The 8,451-nt window shown below is 46.3% G+C and overlaps 1 pseudogene; it reads right to left on the bottom strand.

Annotated features, from left to right (window-relative positions):
* LOC107121428 overlaps positions 1-4,235 on the bottom strand; it is a 6,389-nt pseudogene extending 2,154 nt beyond the window's left edge.
* Between the last annotated feature and the right edge of the window lie 4,216 nt (positions 4,236-8,451).

The following is an 8,451-nucleotide window of genomic DNA, read 5'->3' as shown; positions in this document are numbered from 1 at the left end:
GGGAAAACAAAGAGTTTCCCCCTCAAATGGCGTCGCCCCGCCCCCAGCGTGTGACGTCACTTCCGGGTGACGCGCGCGCACAAAGAGGACGCCGGCCGGGAGCCCCCCGCTCCCGGCCAATTTCGATTTGGCAACCCTATGCCTGCCCCCTCCCCCAGTCATCTCTTTTCTAAATTGAAAAGTCCCGGACTCTTCAGCCTTTCGTCACAGGGAAGGTGCTCCAACCCCCCAATCATCTTGGTTGCCCTCCCCTTTACTTTTTCCAGCACTGCAAAGTTCTTCAGCACATATCCTATTGAAATATGAAATGACTACTAGTGCAAGATTACCTTTCTCGGTAGGCCGCTATAAGGGTGTGGATTGGGTGTGTTTATGAGGAGCACTTTTGAACCAATCAGTTGAAATATTTAAGGGGATACTAGCAACGTCTGAAACATGGGGTGGGAAGCTAATTATTCCTCTCTGGTGTGGCAGAGAGAAAGTGGGGGGGAGAGTTGTGTTCCCACCCTGAAACACCATCCAACCAACAGAGAACTTGGTAACTGAGATTCAAGACCGCAGAGCTGAACAGCTTCCATTCCAAGGGGGTTTGTAATGACACCATTTTGTTTGCCTGCCACGTAACTGGGGCTGAGAAAGCATTACAACCAGGGTCATAAAAACCCTAATATGACGAACTTTGGCTAGTTCCAGCGGTCAGCCGTGTTGGTCTGAAGCAGTAGAACGAATTTAGAGTCTGGTGGCACTTTTAAGACCGACAGAGGTTTATCCAAGGCATGAGCTTCTGTGTGCATGCACAACTTTTCGAATACATTGGAATGGAAGGTAGAGTTCAAACTTATGGAAAGAGGCTGAACAGCATTACATATGCTAACAAATCCAGTCCTCAGATATGTATTCCCAACAAGGACTATACATCCTGTATTTTAGTGTATTTCTTTTTCAGAATAGTATATTAGAATACTGAATGTAATGCAAGGCATATTGGAGTGTTTTGCTAACATACCACTCCACCCACCTCAAAAAAAGAAAGAAAAGAAAATCCTGTTAAGTTACCTCCATGCCTGAGAGGAGACCAATGGGGAGTCTTGGTTTACTTCCCACAGTCAGAAAAGATCCCTTTACACATTTATCCCCTATTTTGACATATTTATTGCTTTGCTGTCCTTGCCCCCCCTTAATTAAATCAAAACAACTGCTGACCTTACAACCTTAACCTGTTATTTGGTTTTGTCTTCGCAGATCTTCAAACATCTTCATCAAGTTACACGTTAATTTACTGTTCAGCCTCTATCTATAAGTTTGAACTCTACCTTCCATTCCAGTGTGTTTGAAAAAGTGTGCATGCACACGGAAGCTCATCCCTTGAACAAAACTTTGTTGGTCTTAAAGGTGCCACTGGACTCTAAACTTTGGCTAGCATATGCTCCGGAACAGGGGAAGCAAGAATGTGCCATTGGGTCACAACCAACTCACAGACCTCCCCACAACAGACACCCTGTGAGGTAGGAGAGGCTGAGAGAACTCTGACAGAAACTGCTCTTTCCCCCCCAAGAACAGCTCTTATCAGAACTACGGCTTGCCCAAGGTCATCCAGCCAGGTGCAGGTGGAGGAGTGGGGAATCAAACTCGGTTCTCCCAGATTAGAGTCGGCACACTTAACCACTACACCAAACTGGCTCTCGAGGTGGTTTCCATTACTTTCCTCTAAATAGCAACCCTGGTCTTCCTTGGCAGTCTCCTATCCAAGTACTGACTGTAGCTGACCCTGCTGAGCTTCCATGAGCTTGGGCTAAGCCTCTGGAAGATCCATATCGCGCATGAAGCTGTCTTATACTGAATCAGGCCATCGGTCCATTGACATCAGCATTGTCTACTCATAGGGGTAGCGGCTCTCCAGGGTCTCAGACAGAGATCTTTCCCCTCACCTACTGTCTGGTCCTTTTAACTGGAGATGCCGGGGATTGAACCTGGGACCTTCTGCATGCCAAGCATGCCTCCAGAGATGAAGCAGCAGTAATGACATCGCTGAATGTAAACTTATACAGCGTGCTGTGTGACTGAAGCCAGCATTCACTCCTTTGAGGAAGAACTCCCCTCAGAGGCTACGACCAAGTTAGTCTTGAGTCCTGGTGTTTTTCATCTGAATTTTTCGTCAGGGAAGGAGAGTGGCCAATAGAGATCAGAACGCCTCGGTAAAAACAGGATCCCTTCCTCTCAAGAGGGCCTTCAAATCTTCATCTCCCCCTCCCTTGAAGCTGGTCGAAAATCTAGTGGATTTCTGAGTTTTATAGAAAACAAAAGAAAAAGCGCATCTGGCTCATAGTAAAGGTAAAGGTTCCCTTGCTTGAAAGCCAGTCGAGTCCAACTCTAGGGTTGCGGTGCTCAAAGCCGAAGAACCAGTGCTGTCTGAAGACGTTTCCGTGGTCATGTGGCCGGCATGACTAAACACCAAGACGCGCAGAACGCTGTTACCTTCCCACTGAAGTGGTACCTATTTATCTACTTGCAATTTCTTGCATTCGAACTGCTAGGTTGGCAGGAGCTGGAACTAGAGACGGGAGCTCACTCCGTCATGTGGCACACTCGGGTCTCAAACTGCTGAACTACCGACCTTCCACGGCCTGCAGTTCAGCATCTTAATCACTTGAGCCACCGCAGCTCCTATCTGGCTCATAGCTTTCAGCTATTTTTGGCCCCAGACTTTCTAAAGTCCTGTGCTTGTGCATGGCTCTACAGACAACACATTTCAATCAGTGGCTAGAGTTCCTAAGCTCCAGGTGGTACCTGGAGATTTCCTGCTATTAAAGAAGAAGGAGCAGAGAAGAAGAGGAGATTGTATTTATACCCCGCCCTTCACTACCCAAAGGAGTCTCAGAGTGGCTTACAAACTCCTTTCCCTTCCCCTCCCCACAACAGACACCTTGTGAGGTAGGTGGGGCTGAGAGAGCTCTGAGAGAAACTCCTCTTTTTCAAGAACAGCTCTGACAGAACTGTGGCTTGCCCAAGGTCATCCAGCAGGTGCAAGTGGAGGAGTGGGGAATCAAACCCGGTTCTCCCAGATTAGAGTCCGCGCACTTAACCACTACACCAAACTGGCTCTCAGTTGATCTCCGGATGTCCAGATGACAGTTGATCTCCAGATGACCACAGAATCATAGAATCACAGAGTTGGAAGGGGCCAGACAGGCCGTCTAGTCCAACCCCCTGCTCAATGCAGGATCAGCCTACAGCATCCCTGACAAGTGTTGGACCAATATCAGTTCCCCTGGAGAAAATGGCTACTTTGGAGGGTGGACTCTGTGGCATTAGACTCTGCTGAGGTCCCAAGCCCCTCCCTGCTCAGCCTTCACCCTCCCAAATCTCCAGGTATTTCCCACCCAATAGCTGGCAACCCTAGAGTGGGGACATGTATAGATACCTGTAATCCCACGGAGACAGAGATCTGTTACTGACATCTTGAGGCCTGGCGTTGCCTGGGTTTGTGACTTGTATCTGAACCCTCATGCTGTCGGGGAACTTGGGATCTTTGTGGGTCGGACAGTCGTCCTTGGTTTTTTTAGAGTTCACTGCTTTCCCGTGGACCGAATTCATCAGCGCCAGCGTCAGCACTACCCATTTGATCTGAAAGGGAGAACGCAAGCTTTTGGGAGATACGGCAGTCTTCGCAAAATGACCTATCGGGCATAAGTCTGAAACTGGCAAGAGACGTCAAAATACCCCTGTCAATAGCATGCACAATTGTTGTGTTGCTCAGAACGATCTGTGCTAAACGGCTTCTGTTCTTTTCCACTGTGAGTTTAGGATCAAGAGTCATCGTAATGGGAATTTGAGTGGTTGGCTAGAAACAGTGCTCAGTCATTACAATTCGGGGTGGCAGGATCCAAAAGTAACCCTTCAGCCCTCCTAGCTTAGTGGCAGAGTATGGATACACATTGCTAAGGGGCTCTCTTATGTTGCCCACACGGGCCAGCCAGGTCACTCATAGATACCATGATACCAATTCTGTCTTTCTCACATTTCTTCCTACACGAGCCACAGCCTAGGTGAGGTTCTGCTGAAGATCCAGTTAATAAGCAAGATCAGCAAAAGTACTAGAAAGAGCAGAGTCTTTTTGGTTGCTGCCCCAAAGTTCATTGCTTTTCATACATAAATATATATCACTGCTGTTTTTTTATTGGGGGGGGGGAATAATCTGCATGTTTCAAAGGATTGCCTACCTGAAAAATAACCATCTTGCATCCACAGTTACTTTAGCCTTATCCTTGAGGCTCTAAAGAAAGTGAATATATACACAAACACACACACACACACACCAAATTCTCTGTGGTCGGTCGCTGCCTCTACTATAGTACATGTGAGCTACTTTTATATGCACACACATGCACACATGTGTGTGTTTGTGTGTGTAGCTTACAGTTACTAAAGTAGCGGCTGTGACTGACCACAGAGAATTTATTTATTTATTTATTTTTTCATATTTATACCCCGCCCTCCCCCGTGGGCTCAGAGCGGCTTACAGAGGCAAGGCAGAACCTTGCCATGATAAAACATAATATACATAATAATTTAAAAAACATACAGTACATCTTAAAAATCCTAATTTAAACAAAGTGCATTTCTATCTAGAACCCCAAATTCACACATATATATGTGTGTGTGTGTGTGTATATAAAACAAAATTTGGGATTTTTTTTTATACACACACACACACACATATACATGTACACACATACATATACATATATATACATATACACACACACACACACACACACACATATATGTGAATTTGGGGGTCTAGATAGAAATGCATACTTTAAAAAAATCTTGCACGCAGAAGGAAGATTTCTAGCATAGCAAACTCAGAACGAAATCCCCTGAAGAAGTGTGCATGCACGCGAAATCTTAAACCCAGACTAAAACTTTGTCGGTCTTAAAATGTGCCCCTGGACTCCCACTTTGCTGCTTCAGACCAACACAGATACCCCACCTGAATCTAAATTCACCTCTCTCTGTGTGTATTTTTATACTGACAAAGCAGACACTCGATGGTGAAGGTTACAAAGATAATAAGGATAACCAACTATCAACCCGTTTTGTATTCCTGGTAGCCACCATTCTTGACCTTAAGAAGCTGATGTTAATTATGAGCAAAGTAACATAACATTACTAAGTTCTTAAAAAATATCTTATTGACGTCCTATGTGCACCTACCAGTGACGGTGATCTCTCAGGACTCCTTGCCATCATCTCGTTTCTGCTGAGATAGTCTCCTCCTTGCTGCTGTGAGTATTTCGGCGCCTTGAAACGTATCCCCGAGCCCAGCTCCTGCCTCCTTTTATACTTACGAAATCACAGCCCCCTTTTCCATTGCAGTGCAGAGATGGTTTTCCTACTCTGGCTTGTGGTTCTAGGGCAGATGTGGCTGACACTTGCTCAACTTTTTTCCCCCCTTCTGTACCACTTCCTCCCAAACATTATCTCGGTACATGAGGGGACAGGAAAAGATAATGTCTGTCATGTACCCACTATCTAGTCACGGGGGATCTAGACCGACTGATTTGCTTGAATGCAAGACAGATGACCTACAAGATAAAAGCATTTATTTTTTTTAAAAACTCGCCAGGTCGGCTCTTTGTTACGCATGCAACAATCCTTGGTCCATTCCATCTTACCTGTTGCAATTTATTGTTTGTATATTTCCTTAATTTTTGCAAAATGTATATCCCACCCTTCGGCCCTCATGAGGGCCACCAAAGCAGCTAACAAATTAAACACACACACACAATAAAATCACGCTTTAAAACCATCAGTCCTTCCACCCATCATTGAAACAATGAAAACCAGAGCTAAAATACATACGTACCTATTGCTAGGTAGATCTAAATCAGTCTGGGTCAGAGGTTATGACTGATGTGTCTATGGATGGGCATAAATGCGCATTTGATAGATACATTTGAGATCCATGAATGGTGTCTTCCTATGGGAACTCTCCCTAGCTAACACAAGGTTGATGGGAAACTAGTCCTATCAGCCCAGGCTATCCAGAAGAAGAAGAAGGAGAGAAGAAGATGAGATTGGATTTATACCCCGCCCTTCACTACCCAAAGGAGTCTCAGAGCAGCTTACAAACTCCTTCCCCTTCCCACAACAGACCCCCTGTGAGGTAGGTGGGGCTGAGAGAGATCTTGACAGAAACGGCTCTTTTTCAAGAACAGCTGTGCCAGAACTATGGCTTGCCCAAGGTCGTCCAGCAGCTGCAAGTGGAGGAGTGGGGAATCAAACACAGTTCTCCCATATTAGAGTCCGGACACTTAACCACTACACCAAACTGGCTATGTAAGAAAAGAAAGTAATAATTTTATTTTTTACCCCTGAAACTTGAGAAGACCAAATAGTCATATTAGACTTTTCTTTAGAACTAGAGGGAGAGAGCAAATCAACCAAGTTTGCAGAAATATTTGTTACAGGAAGCTGAGTGAGGTTAGGGAATGTACAAGTGGTAAGTTCTTCGGGAGTTGGAGGTTGTGTTGTAAGGGAGTAGTTGACTGTGGTTCACATTTTCGTTGGCATATCCTGCCAGGTTCGAAGATCAGACACATTCTGTAGGCGCCCATAGCACCAAAGTGTGTGTGTGTGTGTGTGGATCGTAACAGATGCAAAAGAGTTGAGTCAGTTTTGGTATGATAGCTGAAGTTACCTGTTAGATCAGTGGTTCTCAACCTTCCTAATGCCGCAACCCTTTAATACAGTTCCTCATGTTGTGGTGACCCCCAACCATAAAATTATTTTTGTTGCTATCATGAGACCATCGAAAATTTGTGTTTTCCAATGGTCTTAGGCGACTCCTATGAAAGGGTCATTCGACCCCCCAAGGGGTCATGACCCACAGGTTGAGAACCACTGTGTTAGATAGTGTCTGTTCTTATGAGTAATAGCTACCCTTCTCTATCTTCTAAGCTTGGCACAGTTTTCGGAAATGGCTGTGTTCTTTTTAATCCACGAATAAATGAAAACTGATCCAAATCCCCACATGTGTAGGCATTTGATAAGATGAACAAGTACTCATGTTGACAGTGGCATTGTGTGTAGATGAAGCCTGATTTGATATGTATAGGCTCTGTATACGAGTGAGAGTGGAATGGTATGGTACAGCTGTGCTGCCCCAGCAGAGATTAGAATAGTAAAGCATAGCAAGTTGTACTGAAACTTTACATTTATAAAGATTCTGGGAAAGGTAGTTCTAGGCCCTGGTCACACGTAAGGTTTTGGGCCAGGAGAAGGACGGTTCGGGGACGCAGCAAACGGGTGCGATCCCACCGCAACATCTGGGAAGCGTTGCGCTTCCGTCCCCGAACCGGCCCTTCCGTGCAAAACAACGCACCAAAAAAGAACCACCTACCTAGGGGCGCATCAAGGCCGGCTGTGGGATCGCCGGCGCCTCCTTTCGCCGGCGCTTCCCCGGCTCCTGGCCGAACTGCGCATGCTCGGACATGCGCAGTCCGGCAGCCTCCCCCTCCCGTCTGATCGTGCCGGGGAGCAACGGCGCCGTGGCTGAGGGGATCCGTGGGATCCCACCGCGGCGTCTCTATTTTGGCGCGGCTTTTAAAAGCCGCGCTTTGCCCGTTCCTTTTCCTGCCGTGTGGCAGGGACCCTAGTAACCCTAAAGTCAGCTGGTTACTTGAAGCCTCCCCGATTGGCTCTATACAGCCTCCTTTTCCTTTGATACATTTACCCGGGAGAAACTGTTTTTTGCTCTCCTCCTGTTATTTTGTTTGTGATCTTCTTGGCTTGCAGAGGGGAGAGACTCGGCTCCTTTTACCGCATGAATCACTCAAGAGACTCGGGGCTTTACAGCTCCTAACAGCTAATGAAAAGGAAATGTGAGTTAAAACGGAACCTTTGGACGCTTGAGAGTTAAATAAAGTTGATTCCAAATGAGTGAAGACTGTGTGTTAAACACTTAGCGTCCTTAAGAGCCAGCTCAGGCTGCCAAGAACAGCATAACAGCTGTAAATCTCGTCAGATATCGGAAGCTGAGCAGGCTCAGTACTTGGATGGGGGACCACCAAGGAAGACTCTACAGACTCTCAATGGCAAACCCCCTCTGCTTCTCACTTGCCTTGGAAGGTCTTAGCTGGGGTCACACAAAAGTTGGTTGGGCCTTGATGGTATGTGCATACACACATAGGGTCTGGACGTACGGCTGAAATCCTACATTTACAGTGCCATCCTAAGCAAGTCTTGCTCAGAGTTCTATTCAAGTCTACTGAACGGGGCTTGCTCCGAGGAATGTGTTCTAAGGATTGTAGACTTCGTCTAGGATTTCAGCACCTGTGTGGTCTACAGACAGTGGATTTGGTCAAACTGGACGTTGTACCCTCTCCTGGGTAACCACTTGTTGTGGAGGTAGGGACCTTTTGCCAGGTAGGCAGAGAGGAAAGGGGA

The sequence above is a fragment of the Gekko japonicus genome, unplaced genomic scaffold (assembly GCF_001447785.1).
Source record: "Gekko japonicus isolate JY-2015 unplaced genomic scaffold, Gekko_japonicus_V1.1 scaffold3719, whole genome shotgun sequence".
Classification (NCBI taxonomy): domain Eukaryota; kingdom Metazoa; phylum Chordata; class Lepidosauria; order Squamata; family Gekkonidae; genus Gekko; species Gekko japonicus.
This window is presented reverse-complemented; position numbering and strand designations above follow the sequence as displayed.